Consider the following 13,193-nt stretch of genomic DNA (forward strand, 5'->3'; position numbering starts at 1 on the left):
AATCTTAAGAGAACATGTAGTTCAATTTTCTTACTAGGAAACTAAAGCTCAGAGTTAAGTGACTTATCCAAGTAATCAGATTCTACTTAACTATTTGAATAAAATACCAAACTTCAAATAATTTTACTGTACTGCAATTATAAGAACAATTGTAGAATTAGGTTCACGTAGCTAGACACCTCCCTTTAGAATATTTATACATTTCACATTTAATCATATTTCATCCCTCAAAGTCTGTAAGTTCCTTCAGAAAAGAGACTTCTGTCTTTCTATCCCTAGCTTTTAGTATATAATTATTGAAATATAGTAGAGCTAATAAATATTTGTTGAACTGAATTGGAAACAAAGAATGAAATGATCTAGTCTCTGTGCATGAAAGGCTTTTTTTTTAGTTCCAGTTTTGCCATTTATTAGTTGGGTGGACATGTTTATATCAAATAACTTTTCTCAGCTTGTTTCCTCCTCTATAGACAGGGGATAGGAATACTTGAAACTGTTTACTGCACAGGATGAAGGAGGATTTGCTTTATAACATGTAAAGGACTTGGAGTTTTAAATTATCTTTGGGGGGGACTATTGTTTTTTTGTCTCTTAGTCCAGATCCCTGGGATTTTTGAACCTTTAGGAAAATTGACACATTCCAGCCTCTTTGTTGGTTTAGGTGACATCTCAATCATTGTCTGAATGACACATTGAAAGCCCCAACAAACTTTGGACTTGGCAATATCTTAACCGGGGCCCCTACTCCTTGGGGTTAGACTTTCAGGTAAAATTGGATTTTGTATATCCAGATGGTCCTAAACCCTCATTTTACACCAAGGTAGCAGCTAGTTGGAATTGAAAATGTTCTGGACCTGGATTCAGGAAGTAATTTACTTAAAGCACTATATTTTTTAAACTGGAAAATGGTAAGCAAATTACTTAATCTCTTAACTTTTTTTCATCTATGCAATGGAGAGAGTTAAATCGGGAATACCTTCCTAACAGAGATGATATGAGCTTTAAACGACCCAATGAATGCAAAAAGCATTTTGCAAGCTATACAGCATATAAATTGTAGTTCCAATTGCTTTGAAGGGTTTGTTATGAGGGTGGAACAAGAAATTGGTGCCCACACATTTTAGAGCTGGAAGAGCTCTGAGATTTAGTTGACCAAAGCAGGGATAATAATTTATCTACAGCATAGTTGTTAAGAAAGTACACTTGAAAAAGCGTTACATAAATGTAGATTTTAGAGCCATTTGGATTCCAGAGAATATATTTTTCCAGTTGTGCCAAATTGTGTGGTCTCTCTCGAGGATTATTTTGCCAAACAAACTTCAAAGCTGTATAACAGCGCCAATTATTTGTTATCGTTTTAGGGCTGACTTTTTTTTTAGGACATTAACTTTGCAAATTTTGTGGCGTCGAGTGGTATTCCGAAGTGAGCTGGGAAGGAGAGTCTGGAGACCGTACCGTCTCCATGGTAACTCTAAGAGTTGCCTAATCCCGCTAGGGGAAGGTGAGGGTCCTTAGAGGCGAATGAGGTTGGGGGAAGAGGGGTCTGGGCGGGCTGGGCTCCTCCTGGGGAGCGGGCGCACGGACCGAAGGAGCTGCGTCACATCTTGGTGGCTAGGCATGGGGGGGGGGGAGGGAGGAGCGGAGAAAGCGGGGTGGGGGTGGGGGGGTATGCTGGGCGCGCCCCTAGCAGATCACGTGGTGCGGAGCACGCAGTCGCCTTCTGTCCGTTGGTCCAGGAGCGGCGCAGCCTGAGCGGGGCCGTGAGGTGAGCTCGCGGCGAGGTTGGGAGGCCCGGGCCGCTGGTGAGGTGGGGGCGACGGGTGGGGGCGTGGGGCGCGGGGGACGAGCCCTGGAACTCTGATCCTGAGGCTACTCTGGCTTACGTCCCCGCCAGATTCCCCTGCCCACCCGCTCCCCTGAGGCCCGGGGACTTCTGCCGAGAGCGTGGCGAGCGTGAGAGCGGCGCCCAATCTCCGGGGCGCCGGGGGGACTGACGGCGGGCTCGGCCAATCGGCGCTGCCCCGATGGGGGCTGGTACGAGGCGTCGGGGGAGCGGAGCGCGGAGCGGGCCGCGCGGGCCGCGCGGGGAAGGGGCACGGGCACGGGCACGGGCACGGGCACGGGCACGACGGGTTTAGGGAGTGTTTTCGCTCCCACATCATCTGTTGTCTACGGCCTCGGCTCTTGGAAGATTTTCTCTCCACTTTGGTATACTCTGCCCCAGCGCACGCCTGGTTGCTCCATGAGGGAATGCACCCTCTACTCTTTCTCTTGAAGGAGTGCACTCCCTTTACTCATTTCGTGAGCCGGAGTGAACCCCCTCCTTTTGCTCAGCCCTTTTTTCTGGCCGGAAAATGGCCCCCCCTTCTCTTTTTCTTACTGGAGGAGTGTGGCCCCCACCCCCATCCCTGCTTTTGCCCAGCTATTCCTTTTGGAGGAAGTGCTTCCCCCTCTTTTTGCTTTAACTTTTCTCCTTAGAAGTGATCTCCCATTTGCTTAGCTCTTACCCATTCGGGAAGTGTGCCCCCCTCCTTTTCTCAGCTCTTCCCTGCCCGGGCTGGAGAGAGTGTGCCTTTTCCTTTTCCCTTTCGGGGAGTACATTCTCTGTGTGATGGACTCTTCATCCCTTTGAGAGAGAGTGCATCTGTTCCTTGCCCCGTGCTCCAAATGATTGTGGGGGAAATGCAAACAATCTTCTGCCTCCCTTCCCCAATCCTTACCTCTCCGTGATTCCCTAAGCTTTTTGTACTTCAGAAATAGGACTTTTAGACACCCAGGGGCCTTTCCCCTAGTTCTACGCCCTTGGGGTCTGCTTTGATTAAACTGCCCAGATTGGCCTCAGTTTTGGTGAGCACTGCTGCCGCCCCCTCCACCACAGCTTGACACCATGGCCACCCACAGGATTTAGGTGACTGCCACCATACTGCCTGAAGCTATCTGGAGTCAAGGACAAGCTGTTCTAGTACCAGATTCATTCAGAATTGAAGTTGGAAATAACTACTTGAGGTTCTTTTTCTCTGTCCATTCTTTCTTACTCCTATCCCTCTTTGGCTGGAAATCAGCCTTGCTTTATGTGAAATCTTTTTGGCTTGGGAATTCTTTTTGAACTTCTGATGAGAAATCATAGATTCTCTAACCCAGATTCTTGCATGTTGACCTCTTCTCCACATGTGCTTGGCCCTTTCTCACCAGTAAGAAATCCCAGAAGTGCCATTTGATGACTTATTCCAGTTTTACCCCTGGACAACTTTGAGTTAACATTCATATTCGATATTAGAGGATTATGAAGTATTGGATATAAGGGAATTCATTTGTCCTTTGCTGGTCACTTTGCCAGGACCTAAGATGACCTTTTTAGAGATGGTAAAAATTTTCAGTGTTTCATATATTTCTCAAACTTTTTGTCTTTAGTCTTCCATCTTTTACCTTTTCTCTACCCTCTCCTCCAAATGCTAGTTTTAATTGCTAATGGATAGTGACATTCTAGAGTAGTGATGGCCAGCCTTTTAGAGATGGAATGGCAGGCCCTGCCCCCACCCCCTCTTTACTCCACACAGAGGAGGGAGGAAGTTCTTGTTAGGCTGCTGGGCAGAGGGGTAGATGATGAGAGGTGGGAGGGGAGTGGTCCAAACTCTCCATTCCTCTCTAGTTCTGCAGCCAGTGAGCTGCTTATCTTACCCCTTGTGCACTCCCATTGGGCTACTGGACAGAGGGGCAGGTGATGTGAAAAAATGTGGCAGGTGTTATGGAGAGGGGGAAGGGAGCAGTTCCACCCAAGTCCCTCTGCTTTTCTAGTAATGAACTGGGGGTGGGGTGGGGAAGGGTAGGGTGCCCTGTGTGCCCATAGAGAGTGTTCTGGATGGGTTTGCCATCACTGTTCTAGAGATTAGAAAGTAACTTTGGGGCTCACTCCCTATTGGGAGGTATTTGTATATGCAGAGGGACCAAGAGATGTTGCCTTACTGCTGGGTGAAATTAGGCAGAATGGCATTTTCATTCTGAAGGGATCATGTTAACCCTTCCCCCTATCTCTCTTTTTTTTTTTTTAATATATTTTATTTGATCATTTCCAAGCATTATTCGTTAAAGACATAGATCATTTTCTTTTCCTCCCCCCCCCACCCCCCATAGCCGACGCGTAAGTCCACTGCCTTCCCCCTATCTTATAAGAAACTTAAGTATTAAAAACTTTTAACTAAATTAACCAGTATTTTCCAAAATTAATATTCTGAAATGGCATGTTAATAACATGGATTGTATGTATGCATGCTGGCCATGTAAATTGCTAACAATTGGAATTTTAAATAAGATCATTTATATCTTTAGGGAAGAATGATGTTAATATTTTAGTTGTTTCTGAGCAGAAATTGATATGATATTGTATGAAAAGTGCCTCTGGATTCTGCCTTAAAAATTTTTTTTTAATTAAACTCTTACCTTCCACCTTTGAACCAAGAGTGGTTCAAAGGTAGAAGAGTGGTAAGGCTAGGCAATGGGGGTTAAGTGACTTGCCCAGGGTCACACAGCTAGAAGTGTCTTGAGACCAGATTTGAGTCTAGGACCTCCTGTCTGTCTCTAGACCTGGCTCTCAATCCACTGAATTACCCAACTGCCCCTTGGACTCTGCCTCTTTGACTGTGTAAAGATTAAATTTAATGGTTTGATGCAGTTTATTTACCAAAATAGAGGGGAAACAATAAAGTAGAGAAATGTGAAAGAGGTTAGAGAAAATACCTGTAGTAGTCCTCAGCCAAGAGGGCCTGTAGTGAGTAATCAAGTGGCCTCCTCCAAGATGGAAGCTAGTCTCTTAGGAAACTAGGAAGGGAGTCAACCTTAACATTTCCTAGAAGACTATCTCTGGGAGACATTCTCCACAAGCCTCAACTTCACCAGACTGCCAGCCCAAGGATTTTGTGGCTTTTATGATGGTTTCCTATCCCCACCTCTCTTTACAGGGGCCAATCACAGTTTCCAAAATTATCACACCTTTTATCCTCTGAAGGTAGCAACTTTCCTCCTAGGGTTCACACCTTTGGAACCACATGTTTCTGAGTGTGTGAACTCTTAAAGAATTCAAAAGTTTCTGGCCATTTGAGTTAGAAAACCAGGTGGAGCTCTTCCTAGTATCTTGTTGGTTTCTCACCTCTAAAGGTGTTAACTCTCCTAGGATTAAGAATTTGTAGACTTCCCTTACTTTAGGGTTAAATATGTATATAGTTTGTTGATTAATTCAAAAGTAGACACGAGATTTAATCCTGTCTTCAGTCTTGTGAGGTACTAAGTAAGGATACTTAAGTTATTTGTTATTCCAAAGTGTTAACTCCAACTAGGCAAAGAGAACAAAGGATTCCCTTTTTATAAGTGCAAACTTGAAATAGACAAAGAGTACCTAAAATTTCCTTTCACAACTGACATAAATCTATTGGCTGAGCCTTTCTGTATTTCTTCTTTTTCATTAGGTGGTAGACAAATTCTAATAGCATTTAGCTATTGTTTTTTTCCCCTTCTCTGACCTATCAACTTCTACTTAAGTTTCTAAAAATCAGACAACTTCTCTAGTAGTTTGCCATAAATGTTGTCAAAAATTTAAAACACCTAATATTCTCTTTGCCCAATAAAGACAATTCCAATCCAAATTAAGGGACATTGTGTATCTTAATAAATATTATTCAATTATTTGAATTTGAAAAAAAATTCAATGTTAATAAAAATCATTCTTTGTCATAAATTACAGAAATTTTGTGTATCATTTCTCTAATAGTCGATTTTGTGCAGGCTAACCCCTTGGGAATATTGAGCTACAGGGGACAGTATTTAATTTTTCAGCATTCTTCTATGGGTCATAGGACCATTACCCTTCCACATTTGGCAGGTTCAGAGGGAGCATTTCCCAGGATAGTCTTCTGAATTTGTGGAAATGAGGCCAATTAAGAAAGGTAACTGGCAAGTTCTTTATTGAAGAGCATTTATTACATTAAATAATTGTCTAATGCTAATAGGAAAGGGTCTTTTCTTAAGAAGTATAGTGCCATTCTTCCCTGTTCATGAGATTATAGTGTACAGAATGAAAAAGAAAAAAAGAGGGTCAGAGCTTGCAAGGGACATTAGAGATTAGCTAATCTAACCCCTTGCATTTTATTGGTGAGGAATCTGACCCAGAGTAGGTAAAAGGATAATATGGCAGGTTGTCTGTTTTTTTTCCCATTGTAGAAATATCTTAAGTCTTCCCTTTCTAACTTTCTGCTACTTTCCACTATTGTGACCCTTTGACCAAGATAGTCTTGCTCTAATATTTTTATCACTCTAAAATAGTATGTCTGGAGCAGCCTCTCTTCCCTGGACCATTAATCTCATATGAGGCTGAGTTTAAAGCTGTAAGAGTCATGAGAATTATCTTCTTTAAGGATATATGGTCCAATCTTGTCCCATTTAGTTAATGTGACCTCAAGGTCTTTACCTACTTATTCAGTGGTCTTTTTGACTTAGTGACTTCTGTCTTTTTTCTGGCCAGTTTTTTGTTGATCAGTCTATATCCAGCTTACTCTTTCCTTTCTCTGTGTTCACTGTCTATTGTCTGTGGTAGAGTCCTGTAGTGCCCTGCCCCCTTCTTTATCAATTCATATGTTTTATTAATTTAGAATTTCTTTAAATTTCTAAGAAACACACGTTAGGCCTATACAACTATGTACCATGTCTCAAATATCTTAGTAGGGTTTTAAGCCATTAATGCTGTTAAAGCTTAAAAATGTATTTAGATTTTGTGGACACCTCCCCCAATAGCATTATCTATCCACATTTGGAAATGAAATGAAATATACATAGATATATTGATGAAATTTGAAATATCTTGCTGGAAAACAAATGAGGGCCTTGGCCAAATAGAATACTTGAGGTAAAAGAAGGGTAGCAAAATTTTACAAAATAGAGAATATTGAACCCTTTTTAATTCCAAAAATATTTGAAGCCTTAAAGAAGTTGGTTCTCTGAACAGTTTAATATTTAGTATTTTAGCAAAGGGAAATGAAATTTATATTTTCAATCCTTTTTGAATATTTTAAAAAGTATTTTCTCTAGTTCCTTCCCTTCCACTTAAGTTTTCTACTTATATTGGAGAAACCTTCCTTAAGGAAAACCTGTTTTGTTTTTGCCAAGGCAGATCAGTTAAAAGTTGCCTCTCTAGAGTTACTTTCTTTGACTCTGGGGTAAGAGAAAGAGTGTACAGATTGCTACAATGCCCTTCCAAACCTGTGTAGGGAGTTGGAGGATAAAATAAGCTGATCAGTTTTTCTTTCCTTGGAATCAAATGGACTTTATCCTTTTTTTCTGAAAATTAAAAAAGAAAATTCTAAATATGAACACTACTTTTAGAAAAGCAATTAAATTGTTTTGCAAACAATTTCCCTGGCTTTTTGGCTAGAACTGTACTTCCAGCCACAAAACCTGCAAAAATTCTGGCCAAAGGAGGAACTTCACAGAATGTGCTGTGCTGGGCACCCTGGGAATGGATCCTTGAGAGGCTTTTGATTGCCAGACTAACTCAGAAATTTAGACTTGCCAATTTTAATCCTTGTTGGCCAAAATAACTGCATCTAGGGCAGGTTCAATTGTACCGTTTTGTTTTGTTTTTTTAAACATGAATTATGGAAGTAATGAGCTTGTGAAAGTTCATAAAATCTTAGGAGCCAACTATGACTCATACTGAGTATAAACAGGGTGCTTGTGTGAAAGTAGGTGGAGACTAGAGGCCACCAAGTGCTGAAAGATGCAGCTTTGCATGATGAATAAAATGTCCTATTTGGAGTCAGGAATATCTGGGTTAGAATCCTGACCCTGACATCTGTTATCCCTCTATCTAGGGGGACAAGTCTTTAATCTCCCTGATCCTCAGTTTCTTCTATAAATGGGATTAATGATACTTGAATTACTGACCCCTCACAGAGTTGTGAGGATCATGTGAAATAATGTATGTAAAATATTTTGGAAATTTTAGATTGCTTTATGAATATCAGCCTTATTATTAATAAAAAAGAGCAGGACCAAGAGAGAAAGATGGCTTTACATTTAAACTAAGTTTATATTCTCTGAAACTCAACATTCCGGAAGTCTTACTTCCCAATAATTAAGATGAGTATTTTTTTGGATTAAGGTCCCTACCCCCCCACCCCCAGCCCTATTTGCAGAAAGTAGAGATTAAATCTTTCTTCTTCCTTTAACAGTTGATGGATTTGGTGTGGTTATGGTTTTATGAATGAATATTTCCCATAGATCATGGAACAACTTACTTTGCCTCAGAAGGATAAGTGAGTAGTTTTAGGGACCCAAAAAATTAGACATTGACAGAGTAGGCCTGGTCTTGCTCTACTGGTTCCCTATTTTTTCTTTTCCTGCTTCTTTGTCCTTCCTTTTAATGTTAGAAAAAAAAATTTCCCATCCTTCTTCACTGAGGAGGAGTTATTGTTATTTGGGTAGCCCTAGGGAAAGATGGAGTAATTGGTTGTACTTTTCTTGGTGTTGGAGAATAGTTTTTAAAATAACTTTTTGTCAATCAATAGTGCTTTGTATTTGTACTTTGGTGGCTTATAATTGTAAATTACATTTTATTCTATTTTCAAAATATCTTTTTAGGGACATCTTTTAATGCTACAATTAATTTTATAATCTGCATAAGAATCATAATAACCTCAGGAAAGAGTAAACCTTGCTCTTCACAATTACATAGGTAAAAAGGTATAATGGATGGCAAAAACCCAATTAAATGTTATGTTTTTAAATTCAATAGAAAGATCACAGAATTCAAGGAGACCTAGTCTCTAAGCCTCATCTCTCTTGCTAACCTTGTGGTTTTATGTAAATCACTCTTCCTTTCTGGGTCTCTGTTTCCTCATTTTAAAAAAGGAAAGGCAGGATTAAATGATTTAGTTAATTCAATTCAGCATTCATTTATTGAATGCTTATTATACTGTATACACTGGGAATGCAAACACAAAAAATGAAACTTCTCTTACCCTCAAAGAGCTTGAATTCTACCAGAGAGGTGTTATATATACTTAGATACATAATATCTCATTTATGAACTATATACATAGTAAATACAAAGTAATTTTGGAGCAGAGTGGAAGCAGTAATAATTGGAATTCAGAAAAAGCATTCTGATCTAGGAAATGGTACTGGAACCCTTCTTAAAAGTAAGCTAGGGATTCTTTGAGATGTGCGTGAGAAGTGAAGGCCTTTCAGGAAGAGAATGCAGAACCACAGGAATTAGAAAGGAGAGCTGTGTTTGAGAAATAGTAAGAAGGCCAGTTTGACTGAGAAGCAGAGTACATGAGATAACATATAGCTTTTTTGTTTTTTTTTTAAACCCTTACCTTCCATCTTGGAGTCAATACTGTGTATTGGCTCCAAGGCAGAATAGTGGTAAGGGCTAGGCAATTGGGGTCAAGTGACTTGCCCAGGGTCACACACTTGGGAAGTGTCTGAGGCCAGATTTGAACCTAGGACATCCCGGCTCTAGGGCTGGTTCTCAATCCACTGAGCTACCCAGCTGCCCCCATATTATAGTTTTAAGGGAAAGCTGAAGGGCTTTAAATGCCAAGCAGAGAAGTTTGTATTTTACCCTAGAGGCAATAGGGAGCCAGTGAAATTTTTTGAACAAGGGAGTTACATAGTTTTGTTTTTGCATCATTTCAGTTGTGGCCGATGGTTCAAGACTCCATTTGGGGTTTTGTAAACTGGAGTGGTTTGCCATTTTCTTCTCCAGTTTGTTTTACAGATGAAAAACTTAGGCAAACAGTTAAGTTACTTGCCCAGGGTCACACAGCTAGGAAGTGTCTGAGGCTGGATTTGAACTTAGAAAGATGAGGCTTCTTGACTCTAGGCCCAGTGCTCTATCTTAGTGGACTGCCCAGATTCCCCATGATAAATAATTAGATCTGTGAATAAGGCATATCAACTTGGGGCACCTGGATAAAGGTCCAGGTCTGGAGATGGGAGGTCCTGGGTTCAAATGTGGCCAGATACTTCCTAGCATAACCTCAATTTCTAGACTTTGCCACTTTTCTGCCTTGGAACCAATATATGATATTGATTCTAAGATAGAAGGTAAGGGTTTAAAAAAAATGATCAACTTGGCATTTGTGGAGAAGGATAAATTCTAGATGAGGAGAGTTTGGAGGTTCAGAGACCAATTAGGAGGCTACTCTTTGCCTTTTACCATCTGGCTTGGTGGGGGAACTAGCTCAGTAGGATTTTACCCTAGAGGATTTAACCCCTTCGTTTCTGGAAATCCTGTACTGGGGTCCCTTTTGTCTTGCTTGGTGCTTGCCTTTATTGCCCACTTCATGTAGGTTTGGCTTCACCCAAACTTTTTGTCACTGTCCACTCTCCCCAGAGCCATTCTGGCTCCTAACATGAAATCAGGCTCCTACTTCCTTTTTTCAGTTCTAGAATCATAAATTAACTCTCATTGCTTCTGAAAGGATGTATTAAGTTTCTCTCCCATGGCCCTACTCAGCATCTGTGTAGCTTTCTGAACCCAGATACTACTCCCCTGCCACCTTTTCCTTATCCATTATGTGACATCTCCATTAGAATGTCAGCTCCTTGAAAACTGAGACTACTTGTGCTTTTCTATTTGTGTCTGTAGTATTTAGTATATAGTTAGTGCTTAATAAATGTTTATTCATTCTTCATTCTGCTAAATGGTCCAGGCAAGGTGAAGGGTCTGAACAAAGATGGTAGCTATCATGAAGAGAAGAGGTTAGATATGGGGGATATTTGGAAGATAGATTTGTTGGGCTTTGCAAATAATTGGATACAATAATAATAATGATTGCTAACTTTTATATAGAGATTACAATGAGTCAAGCACTGTGATAAATTCTTCACAATTATTATCTTATTTGGTCATCACAATAACTCTGGAAGGATAGGTACTATTATTATGTTCATTGTACAGATAGAGAAACTGAAGCAAACATAAACTATCCAGGGTCACACAGTTGAAAGTAGTTTGAGACTTGATTTGAATTCTGATTTTCCTGCCCCCAGACCAGATGCTTTATCCATTGAGCCACTTAAGTGACTCTATAAAGATAGTGCTACTCTTAAAAGAAATAGAATATTATCACAAGGGGGGGTAGATTTTAGGGAGAAGGTTATGGCTTTTATTTTTTGTCAAGACAAGGTTGAGATTCATATATGTAACATCCAGGTAGAGAGGTCTGGTAGGCAGACCATGATGTGGGATTGTTGCTTTAGATGACTGGAAACTGTAGATTGAAGATTTGAGAGGTGAGTGTAGAGAAAATAATTGAATTCATGCCAGTTAGAGAGGAGGGTCTGGGATAGTGCCCTGGGGCCCACCTCTGTTTAAACACAGCCAAGGAAACTGAAAAGGCACAATCAGGCATGGAACATTAATAGAGCACTTGACGTTTTGCAATTTTGCACGTCTTACTAGTTGATTCTTACACCAACCCTAGGAGGTAGGTGCTATTATTTATCCTCATTTCAAGGGCACAGTGAGATTAAGTGACTTGCCCAGAGGTCACACAGCTAGGAAGTATCTAAAGCAGGATTTGAACTCACCTACTCCTGATTGATTGCAGGCCCAGTGCTCTGTCTACTGTTCCATCAACTGCCTAGGTAGAAAAATGATGATGGCCCTCTAAATAATTTCTTTTCCCAGTTCTAAATGTATTTGATCCCTGATGCTCCCCCTCCTTTCTTTTTTAAACCTTTATCTTCTGTCTTAGAATGAATACTGAGTTTCAGTTCCAAAGGAAATGAGTAGTAAAGGATAGGTAGTTGAGTTTAAATGATGGAACCAGTTTGCACAGCTAGGAAATATCTGAAGTCGGATCTGAAACTAGGCCCTCCAAGCCTGACTCTCTATTCACTGAACTACCTAGCTGCCTGCCCCTGATCCCAGACCTTCTTTATGACATCTCTAAATTGCTTACCTTGTCTTCTTGGAAATACATATTAGTTTTATTGAGGCATCTATTCAGGAAAACAAAACAATGCTAAATTAAGTGAGTTGTGTGTATTTGCAGGCACTGGCAACAGATGGAAATAATTTGAGAACAACAGCCTCTTTTTGTTCCCACCCACTCTAAGATCAACTAGGAAGGGAAATTAGCCAGGTCTTATGCAATATTGTCAAGTCTGCTTCTCCTTCCCTTGACCTACTTCTTTTCTGGCCACCCTTAGCACCTTCAAGGCCTTTCCCTTTCCAAAACTTGGAAGGGTCCTGAAGTCTCACATTTTTTACTAATTTCACTTTAGTCTAAATGAATTTCAGTTACTACTGTCAGCATTTTTGCATTTTAAACCTATGGTTGTGAAATGACAAGTTTTAGCACTCTTATCCCCCTCTTCTATGCTGAAAAAATGAGATTGTTGGGTCAAAAAGGAGACTCTAAAACCTCACTAATGTAAAGAGCCTTTTAAAGTGATTTGGTATGATGGGTGACCTTAGAAAGATAGCAATAGGTTACATTTACATAACACTTAGTTTGTCCAGGCTCTGTGCTAAGTGCTTATAGTAATTATCTCATTTGATCCTCACAGTAACCCTGGGAGGTAGATGCTATTATTAGCCCTATTTTACAGATGATAAGACTTGTCCAGTCATACAACTTGAGTGTTAGAAGCTAAAATCTTCTCGACACCAGGCCCAGTACTCTATTCATCGTGCTACCTATAGATCCCAACACAATCTCTTATTTACTGGGAGGATAACGAAGGTTGGTTAAGTGGTAAATTGCTCCAAGTGCCGATGTTGGGAATCTTTAAGTAGGAGATAATAAACAAATGGAGCAGTGATAGAGAACCTATGGCATGTGTGCTAAAGATGGCATTGCAAAGTGCTGTTAGGGGTAAAACTTGAGGTTGGACTGAATATACTTTTAATTGGTTGTCAGGGATTTAAATTTTAAATCTAAATTAAATAATCAAGTCAGAATGGAATTTTATGGTGGTTTATTTACAACAGAGTGAAGATATTAATGAAGAAAGAGAGGAAAAAGAAAGAGATACCAGGCAGGAGTTCAGAGGCCCCAGCAAAGGGAGGGGGCCCAGAGGATTAAATCTAGCACAGCTTCCAGCCATGAGGCCTCCTCCAAGATGAAGGGCCTCTTCAGAGGCTGGTGCCTCTAGAAAGTCAAGGGAAAGGGAGTCCCAAGAGATGAGCC

General features: G+C 40.5%; 1 protein-coding gene across 3 annotated transcripts in view; it reads left to right on the forward strand.

Annotated features, from left to right (window-relative positions):
- Positions 1-1,678: 1,678 nt before the first annotated feature.
- The window catches only part of PHF20 (PHD finger protein 20), a 149,332-nt gene continuing 137,817 nt past the window's right edge, over positions 1,679-13,193 (forward strand). For 2 of the 3 annotated variants that reach the window (XM_056811792.1, XM_056811795.1), the window contains exon 1: positions 1,695-1,765. The gene's annotated coding sequence lies outside the window, so the exon portion shown is untranslated. Of the gene's footprint in view, positions 1,766-13,193 lie in introns of all 3 variants that reach the window. The other variant, XM_056811793.1, reaches the window with a different exon arrangement.

Source organism: Monodelphis domestica, chromosome 1 (genome assembly GCF_027887165.1).
Source record: "Monodelphis domestica isolate mMonDom1 chromosome 1, mMonDom1.pri, whole genome shotgun sequence".
Classification (NCBI taxonomy): Eukaryota; Metazoa; Chordata; class Mammalia; order Didelphimorphia; family Didelphidae; genus Monodelphis; species Monodelphis domestica.